The sequence below is a fragment of the Triturus cristatus genome, chromosome 10 (genome assembly GCF_964204655.1).
Source record: "Triturus cristatus chromosome 10, aTriCri1.1, whole genome shotgun sequence".
NCBI lineage: Eukaryota > Metazoa > Chordata > Amphibia > Caudata > Salamandridae > Triturus > Triturus cristatus.
The window spans coordinates 855072218-855084248 of NC_140593.1; the positions used below are offsets into that span (position 1 = coordinate 855072218).

Here is a 12031-nt window from a genome sequence, read left to right on the forward strand (position 1 = left end):
TGCCAGAGAGCAGAAAAAAGGCGCTGATGAGAACTGTGGCACTTTCTGGCACTTGTACTCCTCTGCAAGTCCTGGACACTTGCCCCATAGACTTCCACCCCAGATGCAAGGGAGGGCCTGCCAATTCTTGCTCCTAAGACAGAGGCATTTGATTCTTGGATTCAAACACTCTCACTCAGCGCTCGATCAGGCTCGATCAGGCGAGATTTATATGAGTGGCTCGCAGGACTGAAACACTAACCTGGGAGCCCCAGGGTGGCTGAATTCCCAGGATGGCCATTTTTGGGCAAGTCACCTCCTTTCCTCCTGCCTCAATCTAGAATTGGCTGCAAATCACAAGATAGAGTTCAATGTCCGTGTGTACTGCCTACTCCCAGATACCTCTCTGTCTTCCTTATGTAAATTAAAATTCGCAAGGGGGGACCAATGACAATCTGCTCCTCCCACATAACCAGGAAGCCCTGTTGAACATGTCTGCCTGTGTTGTTGCAGGGACAGTGCCTTCTCCGCCCAAAAGGTGGCAGGAGAGCCTCACAACAAAGATGGGATCAACTGCTTAATGAGAAACCAGCACGGCAGTTTGTGTGATGGAGTGCAAATTTAACGGAAGGTGTGCCTGAGGTGTCCCTTCCAGGAATACATGGAATTGTGATTGAGGGCCCAGCCTGATCGTTGGTGGATTTCTCGTCATATGTTACAGGTCCGTGCAAAGATTGTGGTGTGTGGGGAATGCACTGCAAAAAACAGGACGATTTAAGGGTGTAAAAGAAACCTGTCAGAAGTGGGATTTGAACCCACGCCTCCATGAGGAGACCAGAAGTCTCAGTTGCACTGAAGATCAAGCTCTCTTGAGTCTGGCGCCTTAGACCACTCGGCCATCCTGACAGCCCTGGGTGTGCACAGATCTGACTCTTCTGACTGCACCTGCCAATGTTTGCACTTACAACGTTCACAGCAATGTCACAAGTGTAAAGACCCCACAATACAACAAGGCATGACAAAAAAAAAGCTAGGCACAAGAGCGACCACTGATGGATGCGGATTACTTTGTTTCGTCTTGCAAAAGTAAAGGAAGTTTCCCATGGCTCGCTGGGTTCAAGGACCGCCTCTTCTTAAGCTTGCATTGAGATAATAAGGTTTTAGAGGGTGCACATAAAAGCAGCTCATGCACAGTGTTTCTGCCCGGTCTCGAACCGGGGACCTTTCGCGTGTTAGGTGAACATGATGACCACTACACTACAGAAACTCACTTGCTGTGTTTTACTGTTAGAGCAAGGTTCCTCTCAAGGGTTCTCTCTACTTCTATTCTGCTGTATCAGCAGCCACTCAGAAAGCGAGGAGCAAGTGTGAAAACTGCAGAGATATCAGCCAACATACTTGCAATTAGACGTATTAAAAATTGACTTATGCAGGCATCGACAGACAAATATCTGATGCCTAAATGCCAGCAAGTACAGCTTGGGAAAGCATCACCTGGGACACACACAGACTAAGCATGAAGGCAGAAAAAGCATGGTGATCCATGTTTCTTATGAGGTTCAAAATATTTTGTGCAACAATGCGGCGAGTGTAATGAGAAATAGTCAGGCATTGTGAGTTTTGAGTAGGATTCGAATGTTTACCTCTGAAAAAGGGCTCGTCCGGGATTTGAACCCGGGACCTCTCACACCCTAAGCGAGAATCATACCCCTAGACCAACGAGCCGAGGCACACAAGAGATGCCTTTCGCACCGGCTCCGGGGGTTATTGGCAGCGAGTTAGTGAATGCTTCACCCAAAGCAAGCAACTGCACATGCTGCTCTCTTCTGCAATATGGTTGCTGTCTTTTCCATGGCCGTCATCGAACAAGAAATGAAAATGCCTCTATCCTTCAGACATTTTGTTTGTTCTAGGTGTATGCTCTCGGTGAGGTCAATAAAACCATTTCTGCTCTCATCCCTTGCTTTCATGAAGTAGGCCCAACCTTCAGTACACAAGGACGTGCAAACGAATAGCGCAAACTATCGTCACTTCTCTTTTTGAGCTGTCACTGATACCCCTGGAGCACAGTACGTCACGCTGGTGAGGGATAGACAGCTTCCATTATCTCAGCTTTCCTATAAATTGAGAGAGTAAATGCAAACTGTGTGAAAAACAGAAAGCTGCTGTTTCTGCCCGGTCTCGAACCAGGGACCTTTCGCGTGTAAAGCGAACGTGATAACCACTACACTACAGAAACAGACATGCTTGCAGGAATCTTCTTGGCATGTAGTGGGCTGGAATGCACAGACCAAGGGCCAATGTCCATGAAGCTCAAAGTTGGACCCTCCTTACCCGATCTCTTTCTTTGGAAGAAAGGAACGAGGACCCCTTTTATTCCAAAAGGCGATTTTAAAACCATACCTGAAACCACACTAGAAAAACACTTTGCATTTAATTTTCCTACACTGATGGTCCACCCCAGAAAAGCAGTTGCAAAGAAGTCCGGCACTGAAATTCTATACGCCAAAAGTGGGAAATAGCGTAGAGGGAAAGGAACTTTCTCACCATACACGGCGTCTTATAGCATTGAAAAGAAGAAATGGCCCTATATAATAAGCAGCCTAAAAATAATTCCACAGCATGGGCTCGTCCGGGATTTGAATCCGGGACCTCTCGCACCCGAAGCGAGAATCATACCCCTAGACCAACGAGCCTGATTCCCCAGTTGGCATTTTAAGCAATTTCTGATGCGTCTTTCAGAAACAAAGCAGGGCTATTTGGCTGCTCTCTCTCTATGTGAACCACAAAAAGTCATGTTTTCTCTCAAGGTGTTGTTTTTTTCACTCTTGCAAGGAAGGGATCAGTCGATATCCTAGCTGCCAGAGAGCAGAAAAAAGGCGCTGATGAGAACTGTGGCACTTTCTGGCACTTGTACTCCTCTGCAAGTCCTGGACACTTGCCCCATAGACTTCCACCCCAGATGCAAGGGAGGGCCTGCCAATTCTTGCTCCTAAGACAGAGGCATTTGATTCTTGGATTCAAACACGCTCACTCAGCGCTCGATCAGGCTCGATCAGGCGAGATTTATATGAGTGGCTCGCAGGACTGAAACACTAACCTGGGAGCCCCAGGGTGGCTGAATTCCCAGGATGGCCATTTTTGGGCAAGTCACCTCCTTTCCTCCTGCCTCAATCTAGAATTGGCTGCAAATCACAAGATAGAGTTCAATGTCCGTGTGTACTGCCTACTCCCAGATACCTCTCTGTCTTCCTTATGTAAATTAAAATTCGCAAGGGGGGACCAATGACAATCTGCTCCTCCCACATAACCAGGAAGCCCTGTTGAACATGTCTGCCTGTGTTGTTGCAGGGACAGTGCCTTCTCCGCCCAAAAGGTGGCAGGAGAGCCTCAAAACAAAGATGGGATCAACTGCTTAATGAGAAACCAGCACGGCAGTTTGTGTGATGGAGTGCAAATTTAACGGAAGGTGTGCCTGAGGTGTCCCTTCCAGGAATACATGGAATTGTGATTGAGGGCCCAGCCTGATCGTTGGTGGATTTCTCGTCATATGTTACAGGTCCGTGCAAAGATTGTGGTGTGTGGGGAATGCACTGCAAAAAACAGGACGATTTAAGGGTGTAAAAGAAACCTGTCAGAAGTGGGATTTGAACCCACGCCTCCATGAGGAGACCAGAAGTCTCAGTTGCACTGAAGATCAAGCTCTCTTGAGTCTGGCGCCTTAGACCACTCGGCCATCCTGACAGCCCTGGGTGTGCACAGATCTGACTCTTCTGACTGCACCTGCCAATGTTTGCACTTACAACGTTCACAGCAATGTCACAAGTGTAAAGACCCCACAATACAACATGGCATGACAAAAAAAAAGCTAGGCACAAGAGCGACCACTGATGGATGCGGATTACTTTGTTTCGTCTTGCAAAAGTAAAGGAAGTTTCCCATGGCTCGCTGGGTTCAAGGACCGCCTCTTCTTAAGCTTGCATTGAGATAATAAGGTTTTAGAGGGTGCACATAAAAGCAGCTCATGCACAGTGTTTCTGCCCGGTCTCGAACCGGGGACCTTTCGCGTGTTAGGTGAACGTGATGACCACTACACTCCAGAAACTCACTTGCTGTGTCTTACTGTTAGAGCAAGGTTCCTCTCAAGGGTTCTCTCTACTTCTATTCTGCTGTATGAGCAGCCACTCAGAAAGCGAGGAGCAAGTGTGAAAACTGCAGAGATATCAGCCAACATACTTGCAATTAGACGTATTAAAAATTGACTTATGCAGGCATCGACAGACAAATATCTGATGCCTAAATGCCAGCAAGTACAGCTTGGGAAAGCATCACCTGGGACACACACAGACTAAGCATGAAGGCAGAAAAAGCATGGTGATCCATGTTTCTTATGAGGTTCAAAATATTTTGTGCAACAATGCGGCGAGTGTAATGAGAAATAGTCAGGCATTGTGAGTTTTGAGTAGGATTCGTATGTTTACCTCTGAAAAAGGGCTCGTCCGGGATTTGAACCCGGGACCTCTCGCACCCTAAGCGAGAATCATACCCCTAGACCAACGAGCCGAGGCACACAAGAGTCGCCTTTCGCACCGGCTCCGGGGGTTATTGGCAGCGAGTTAGTGAATGCTTCACCCAAAGCAAGCAACTGCACATGCTGCTCTCTTCTGCAATATGGTTGCTGTCTTTTCCATGGCCGTCATCGAACAAGAAATGAAAATGCCTCTATCCTTCAGACATTTTGTTTGTTCTAGGTGTATGCTCTCGGTGAGGTCAATAAAACCATTTCTGCTCTCATGCCTTGCTTTCATGAAGTAGGCCCAACCTTCAGTACACAAGGACGTGCAAACGAATAGCGCAAACTATCGTCACTTCTCTTTTTGAGCTGTCACTGATACCCCTGGAGCACAGTACGTCACGCTGGTGAGGGATAGACAGCTTCCATTATCTCAGCTTTCCTATAAATTGAGAGAGTAAATGCAAACTGTGTGAAAAACAGAAAGCTGCTGTTTCTGCCCGGTCTCGAACCAGGGACCTTTCGCGTGTAAAGCGAACGTGATAACCACTACACTACAGAAACAGACACGCTTGCAGGAATCTTCTTGGCATGTAGTGGGCTGGAATGCACAGACCAAGGGCCAATGTCCATGAAGCTCAAAGTTGGACCCTCCTTACCCGATCTCTTTCTTTGGAAGAAAGGAACGAGGACCCCTTTTATTCCAAAAGGCGATTTTAAAACCATACCTGAAACCACACTAGAAAAACACTTTGCATTTAATTTTCCTACACTGATGGTCCACCCCAGAAAAGCAGTTGCAAAGAAGTCCGGCACTGAAATTCTATACGCCAAAAGTGGGAAATAGCGTAGAGGGAAAGGAACTTTCTCACCATACACGGCGTCTTATAGCATTGAAAAGAAGAAATGGCCCTATATAATAAGCAGCCTAAAAATAATTCCACAGCATGGGCTCGTCCGGGATTTGAATCCGGGACCTCTCGCACCCGAAGCGAGAATCATACCCCTAGACCAACGAGCCTGATTCCCCAGTTGGCATTTTAAGCAATTTCTGATGCGTCTTTCAGAAACAAAGCAGGGCTATTTGGCTGCTCTCTCTCTATGTGAACCACAAAAAGTCATGTTTTCTCTCAAGGTGTTGTTTTTTTCACTCTTGCAAGGAAGGGATGAGTCGATATCCTAGCTGCCAGAGAGCAGAAAAAAGGCGCTGATGAGAACTGCAGGCACTTTCTGGCACTTGTACTCTTCTGCAAGTCCTGGACACTTGCCCCATAGACTTCCACCCCAGATGCAAGGGAGGGCCTGCCAATTCTTGCTCCTAAGACAGAGGCATTTGATTCTTGGATTCAAACACGCTCACTCAGCGCTCGATCAGGCTCGATCAGGCGAGATTTATATGAGTGGCTCGCAGGACTGAAACACTAACCTGGGAGCCCCAGGGTGGCTGAATTCCCAGGATGGCCATTTTTGGGCAAGTCACCTCCTTTCCTCCTGCCTCAATCTAGAATTGGCTGCAAATCACAAGATAGAGTTCAATGTCCGTGTGTACTGCCTACTCCCAGATACCTCTCTGTCTTCCTTATGTAAATTAAAATTCGCAAGGGGGGACCAATGACAATCTGCTCCTCCCACATAACCAGGAAGCCCTGTTGAACATGTCTGCCTGTGTTGTTGCAGGGACAGTGCCTTCTCCGCCCAAAAGGTGGCAGGAGAGCCTCACAACAAAGATGGGATCAACTGCTTAATGAGAAACCAGCACGGCAGTTTGTGTGATGTAGTGCAAATTTAACGGAAGGTGTGCCTGAGGTGTCCCTTCCAGGAATACATGGAATTGTGATTGAGGGCCCAGCCTGATCGTTGGTGGATTTCTCGTCATATGTTACAGGTCCGTGCAAAGATTGTGGTGTGTGGGGAATGCACTGCAAAAAACAGGACGATTTAAGGGTGTAAAAGAAACCTGTCAGAAATGGGATTTGAACCCACGCCTCCATGAGGAGACCAGAAGTCTCAGTTGCACTGAAGATCAAGCTCTCTTGAGTCTGGCGCCTTAGACCACTCGGCCATCCTGACAGCCCTGGGTGTGCACAGATCTGACTCTTCTGACTGCACCTGCCAATGTTTGCACTTACAACGTTCACAGCAATGTCACAAGTGTAAAGACCCCACAATACAACAAGGCATGACAAAAAAAAAGCTAGGCACAAGAGCGACCACTGATGGATGCGGATTACTTTGTTTCGTCTTGCAAAAGTAAAGGAAGTTTCCCATGGCTCGCTGGGTTCAAGGACCGCCTCTTCTTAAGCTTGCATTGAGATAATAAGGTTTTAGAGGGTGCACATAAAAGCAGCTCATGCACAGTGTTTCTGCCCGGTCTCGAACCGGGGACCTTTCGCGTGTTAGGTGAACATGATGACCACTACACTACAGAAACTCACTTGCTGTGTTTTACTGTTAGAGCAAGGATCCTCTCAAGGGTTCTCTCTACTTCTATTCTGCTGTATCAGCAGCCACTCAGAAAGCGAGGAGCAAGTGTGAAAACTGCAGAGATATCAGCCAACATACTTGCAATTAGACGTATTAAAAATTGACTTATGCAGGCATCGACAGACAAATATCTGATGCCTAAATGCCAGCAAGTACAGCTTGGGAAAGCATCACCTGGGACACACACAGACTAAGCATGAAGGCAGAAAAAGCATGGTGATCCATGTTTCTTATGAGGTTCAAAATATTTTGTGCAACAATGCGGCGAGTGTAATGAGAAATAGTCAGGCATTGTGAGTTTTGAGTAGGATTCGAATGTTTACCTCTGAAAAAGGGCTCGTCCGGGATTTGAACCCGGGACCTCTCGCACCCTAAGCGAGAATCATACCCCTAGTCCAACGAGCCGAGGCACACAAGAGATGCCTTTCGCACCGGCTCCGGGGGTTATTGGCAGCGAGTTAGTGAATGCTTCACCCAAAGCAAGCAACTGCACATGCTGCTCTCTTCTGCAATATGGTTGCTGTCTTTTCCATGGCCGTCATCGAACAAGAAATGAAAATGCCTCTATCCTTCAGACATTTTGTTTGTTCTAGGTGTATGCTCTCGGTGAGGTCAATAAAACCATTTCTGCTCTCATCCCTTGCTTTCATGAAGTAGGCCCAACCTTCAGTACACAAGGACGTGCAAACGAATAGCGCAAACTATCGTCACTTCTCTTTTTGAGCTGTCACTGATACCCCTGGAGCACAGTACGTCACGCTGGTGAGGGATAGACAGCTTCCATTATCTCAGCTTTCCTATAAATTGAGAGAGTAAATGCAAACTGTGTGAAAAACAGAAAGCTGCTGTTTCTGCCTGGTCTCGAACCAGGGACCTTTCGCGTGTAAAGCGAACGTGATAACCACTACACTACAGAAACAGACATGCTTGCAGGAATCTTCTTGGCATGTAGTGGGCTGGAATGCACAGACCAAGGGCCAATGTCCATGAAGCTCAAAGTTGGACCCTCCTTACCCGATCTCTTTCTTTGGAAGAAAGGAACGAGGACCCCTTTTATTCCAAAAGGCGATTTTAAAACCATACCTAAAACCACACTAGAAAAACACTTTGCATTTAATTTTCCTACACTGATGGTCCACCCCAGAAAAGCAGTTGCAAAGAAGTCCGGCACTGAAATTCTATACGCCAAAAGTGGGAAATAGCGTAGAGGGAAAGGAACTTTCTCACCATACACGGCGTCTTATAGCATTGAAAAGAAGAAATGGCCCTATATAATAAGCAGCCTAAAAATAATTCCACAGCATGGGCTCGTCCGGGATTTGAATCCGGGACCTCTCGCACCCGAAGCGAGAATCATACCCCTAGACCAACGAGCCTGATTCCCCAGTTGGCATTTTAAGCAATTTCTGATGCGTCTTTCAGAAACAAAGCAGGGCTATTTGGCTGCTCTCTCTCTATGTGAACCACAAAAAGTCATGTTTTCTCTCAAGGTGTTGTTTTTTTCACTCTTGCAAGGAAGGGATCAGTCGATATCCTAGCTGCCAGAGAGCAGAAAAAAGGCGCTGATGAGAACTGTGGCACTTTCTGGCACTTGTACTCCTCTGCAAGTCCTGGACACTTGCCCCATAGACTTCCACCCCAGATGCAAGGGAGGGCCTGCCAATTCTTGCTCCTAAGACAGAGGCATTTGATTCTTGGATTCAAACACGCTCACTCAGCGCTCGATCAGGCTCGATCAGGCGAGATTTATATGAGTGGCTCGCAGGACTGAAACACTAACCTGGGAGCCCCAGGGTGGCTGAATTCCCAGGATGGCCATTTTTGGGCAAGTCACCTCCTTTCCTCCTGCCTCAATCTAGAATTGGCTGCAAATCACAAGATAGAGTTCAATGTCCGTGTGTACTGCCTACTCCCAGATACCTCTCTGTCTTCCTTATGTAAATTAAAATTCGCAAGGGGGGACCAATGACAATCTGCTCCTCCCACATAACCAGGAAGCCCTGTTGAACATGTCTGCCTGTGTTGTTGCAGGGACAGTGCCTTCTCCGCCCAAAAGGTGGCAGGAGAGCCTCAAAACAAAGATGGGATCAACTGCTTAATGAGAAACCAGCACGGCAGTTTGTGTGATGGAGTGCAAATTTAACGGAAGGTGTGCCTGAGGTGTCCCTTCCAGGAATACATGGAATTGTGATTGAGGGCCCAGCCTGATCGTTGGTGGATTTCTCGTCATATGTTACAGGTCCGTGCAAAGATTGTGGTGTGTGGGGAATGCACTGCAAAAAACAGGACGATTTAAGGGTGTAAAAGAAACCTGTCAGAAGTGGGATTTGAACCCACGCCTCCATGAGGAGACCAGAAGTCTCAGTTGCACTGAAGATCAAGCTCTCTTGAGTCTGGCGCCTTAGACCACTCGGCCATTCTGACAGCCCTGGGTGTGCACAGATCTGACTCTTCTGACTGCACCTGCCAATGTTTGCACTTACAACGTTCACAGCAATGTCACAAGTGTAAAGACCCCACAATACAACATGGCATGACAAAAAAAAAGCTAGGCACAAGAGCGACCACTGATGGATGCGGATTACTTTGTTTCGTCTTGCAAAAGTAAAGGAAGTTTCCCATGGCTCGCTGGGTTCAAGGACCTCCTCTTCTTAAGCTTGCATTGAGATAATAAGGTTTTAGAGGGTGCACATAAAAGCAGCTCATGCACAGTGTTTCTGCCCGGTCTCGAACCGGGGACCTTTCGCGTGTTAGGTGAACGTGATGACCACTACACTCCAGAAACTCACTTGCTGTGTCTTACTGTTAGAGCAAGGTTCCTCTCAAGGGTTCTCTCTACTTCTATTCTGCTGTATGAGCAGCCACTCAGAAAGCGAGGAGCAAGTGTGAAAACTGCAGAGATATCAGCCAACATACTTGCAATTAGACGTATTAAAAATTGACTTATGCAGGCATCGACAGACAAATATCTGATGCCTAAATGCCAGCAAGTACAGCTTGGGAAAGCATCACATGGGACACACACAGACTAAGCATGAAGGCAGAAAAAGCATGGTGATCCATGTTTCTTATGAGGTTCAAAATATTTTGTGCAACAATGCGGCGAGTGTAATGAGAAATAGTCAGGCATTGTGAGTTTTGAGTAGGATTCGTATGTTTACCTCTGAAAAAGGGCTCGTCCGGGATTTGAACCCGGGACCTCTCGCACCCTAAGCGAGAATCATACCCCTAGACCAACGAGCCGAGGCACACAAGAGTCGCCTTTCGCACCGGCTCCGGGGGTTATTGGCAGCGAGTTAGTGAATGCTTCACCCAAAGCAAGCAACTGCACATGCTGCTCTCTTCTGCAATATGGTTGCTGTCTTTTCCATGGCCGTCATCGAACAAGAAATGAAAATGCCTCTATCCTTCAGACATTTTGTTTGTTCTAGGTGTATGCTCTCGGTGAGGTCAATAAAACCATTTCTGCTCTCATGCCTTGCTTTCATGAAGTAGGCCCAACCTTCAGTACACAAGGACGTGCAAACGAATAGCGCAAACTATCGTCACTTCTCTTTTTGAGCTGTCACTGATACCCCTGGAGCACAGTACGTCACGCTGGTGAGGGATAGACAGCTTCCATTATCTCAGCTTTCCTATAAATTGAGAGAGTAAATGCAAACTGTGTGAAAAACAGAAAGCTGCTGTTTCTGCCCGGTCTCGAACCAGGGACCTTTCGCGTGTAAAGCGAACGTGATAACCACTACACTACAGAAACAGACACGCTTGCAGGAATCTTCTTGGCATGTAGTGGGCTGGAATGCACAGACCAAGGGCCAATGTCCATGAAGCTCAAAGTTGGACCCTCCTTACCCGATCTCTTTCTTTGGAAGAAAGGAACGAGGACCCCTTTTATTCCAAAAGGCGATTTTAAAACCATACCTGAAACCACACTAGAAAAACACTTTGCATTTAATTTTCCTACACTGATGGTCCACCCCAGAAAAGCAGTTGCAAAGAAGTCCGGCACTGAAATTCTATACGCCAAAAGTGGGAAATAGCGTAGAGGGAAAGGAACTTTCTCACCATACACGGCGTCTTATAGCATTCAAAAGAAGAAATGGCCCTATATAATAAGCAGCCTAAAAATAATTCCACAGCATGGGCTCGTCCGGGATTTGAACCCGGGACCTCTCGCACCCGAAACGAGAATCATACCCCTAGACCAACGAGCCTGATTCCCCAGTCGGCATTTTAAGCAATTTCTGATGCGTCTTTCAGAAACAAAGCAGGGCTATTTGGCTGCTCTCTCTCTATGTGAACCACAAAAAGTCATGTTTTCTCTCAAGGTGTTGTTTTTTTCACTCTTGCAAGGAAGGGATGAGTCGATATCCTAGCTGCCAGAGAGCAGAAAAAAGGCGCTGATGAGAACTGCAGGCACTTTCTGGCACTTGTACTCTTCTGCAAGTCCTGGACACTTGCCCCATAGACTTCCACCCCAGATGCAAGGGAGGGCCTGCCAATTCTTGCTCCTAAGACAGAGGCATTTGATTCTTGGATTCAAACACGCTCACTCAGCGCTCGATCAGGCTCGATCAGGCGAGATTTATATGAGTGGCTCGCAGGACTGAAACACTAACCTGGGAGCCCCAGGGTGGCTGAATTCCCAGGATGGCCATTTTTGGGCAAGTCACCTCCTTTCCTCCTGCCTCAATCTAGAATTGGCTGCAAATCACAAGATAGAGTTCAATGTCCGTGTGTACTGCCTACTCCCAGATACCTCTCTGTCTTCCTTATGTAAATTAAAATTCGCAAGGGGGGACCAATGACAATCTGCTCCTCCCACATAACCAGGAAGCCCTGTTGAACATGTCTGCCTGTGTTGTTGCAGGGACAGTGCCTTCTCCGCCCAAAAGGTGGCAGGAGAGCCTCACAACAAAGATGGGATCAACTGCTTAATGAGAAACCAGCACGGCAGTTTGTGTGATGGAGTGCAAATTTAACGGAAGGTGTGCCTGAGGTGTCCCTTCCAGGAATACATGGAATTGTGATTGAGGGCCCAGCCTGATCGTTGGT

General features: G+C 47.3%; 10 non-coding genes across 10 annotated transcripts; all 10 read right to left on the reverse strand.

The window, feature by feature from the left end:
• Window positions 1-773: 773 nt before the first annotated feature.
• TRNAL-CAA (transfer RNA leucine (anticodon CAA)) lies at window positions 774-885 on the reverse strand. Its single transcript has 2 exons — window positions 848-885; window positions 774-819 (listed from the first exon to the last, which is right to left on the reverse strand). It is a non-coding gene; the product is annotated as a tRNA-Leu (tRNA).
• Window positions 886-1632: 747 nt separating this feature from the next.
• Window positions 1633-1704, reverse strand: TRNAP-AGG (transfer RNA proline (anticodon AGG)). Its single transcript has one exon. It is a non-coding gene; the product is annotated as a tRNA-Pro (tRNA).
• Window positions 1705-2145: 441 nt separating this feature from the next.
• On the reverse strand, window positions 2146-2218 carry TRNAV-UAC (transfer RNA valine (anticodon UAC)). Its single transcript has one exon. It is a non-coding gene; the product is annotated as a tRNA-Val (tRNA).
• Window positions 2219-3611: 1393 nt separating this feature from the next.
• On the reverse strand, window positions 3612-3723 carry TRNAL-CAA (transfer RNA leucine (anticodon CAA)). The gene is made up of 2 exons: window positions 3686-3723; window positions 3612-3657 (listed from the first exon to the last, which is right to left on the reverse strand). It is a non-coding gene; the product is annotated as a tRNA-Leu (tRNA).
• A 747-nt stretch (window positions 3724-4470) lies between these two features.
• On the reverse strand, window positions 4471-4542 carry TRNAP-AGG (transfer RNA proline (anticodon AGG)). The gene has a single exon. It is a non-coding gene; the product is annotated as a tRNA-Pro (tRNA).
• A 441-nt stretch (window positions 4543-4983) lies between these two features.
• TRNAV-UAC (transfer RNA valine (anticodon UAC)) lies at window positions 4984-5056 on the reverse strand. Its single transcript has one exon. It is a non-coding gene; the product is annotated as a tRNA-Val (tRNA).
• Window positions 5057-7822: 2766 nt separating this feature from the next.
• Window positions 7823-7895, reverse strand: TRNAV-UAC (transfer RNA valine (anticodon UAC)). Its single transcript has one exon. It is a non-coding gene; the product is annotated as a tRNA-Val (tRNA).
• Window positions 7896-10147: 2252 nt separating this feature from the next.
• Window positions 10148-10219, reverse strand: TRNAP-AGG (transfer RNA proline (anticodon AGG)). The gene has a single exon. It is a non-coding gene; the product is annotated as a tRNA-Pro (tRNA).
• A 441-nt stretch (window positions 10220-10660) lies between these two features.
• TRNAV-UAC (transfer RNA valine (anticodon UAC)) lies at window positions 10661-10733 on the reverse strand. Its single transcript has one exon. It is a non-coding gene; the product is annotated as a tRNA-Val (tRNA).
• Window positions 10734-11118: 385 nt separating this feature from the next.
• Window positions 11119-11190, reverse strand: TRNAP-CGG (transfer RNA proline (anticodon CGG)). Its single transcript has one exon. It is a non-coding gene; the product is annotated as a tRNA-Pro (tRNA).
• Between the last annotated feature and the right edge of the window lie 841 nt (window positions 11191-12031).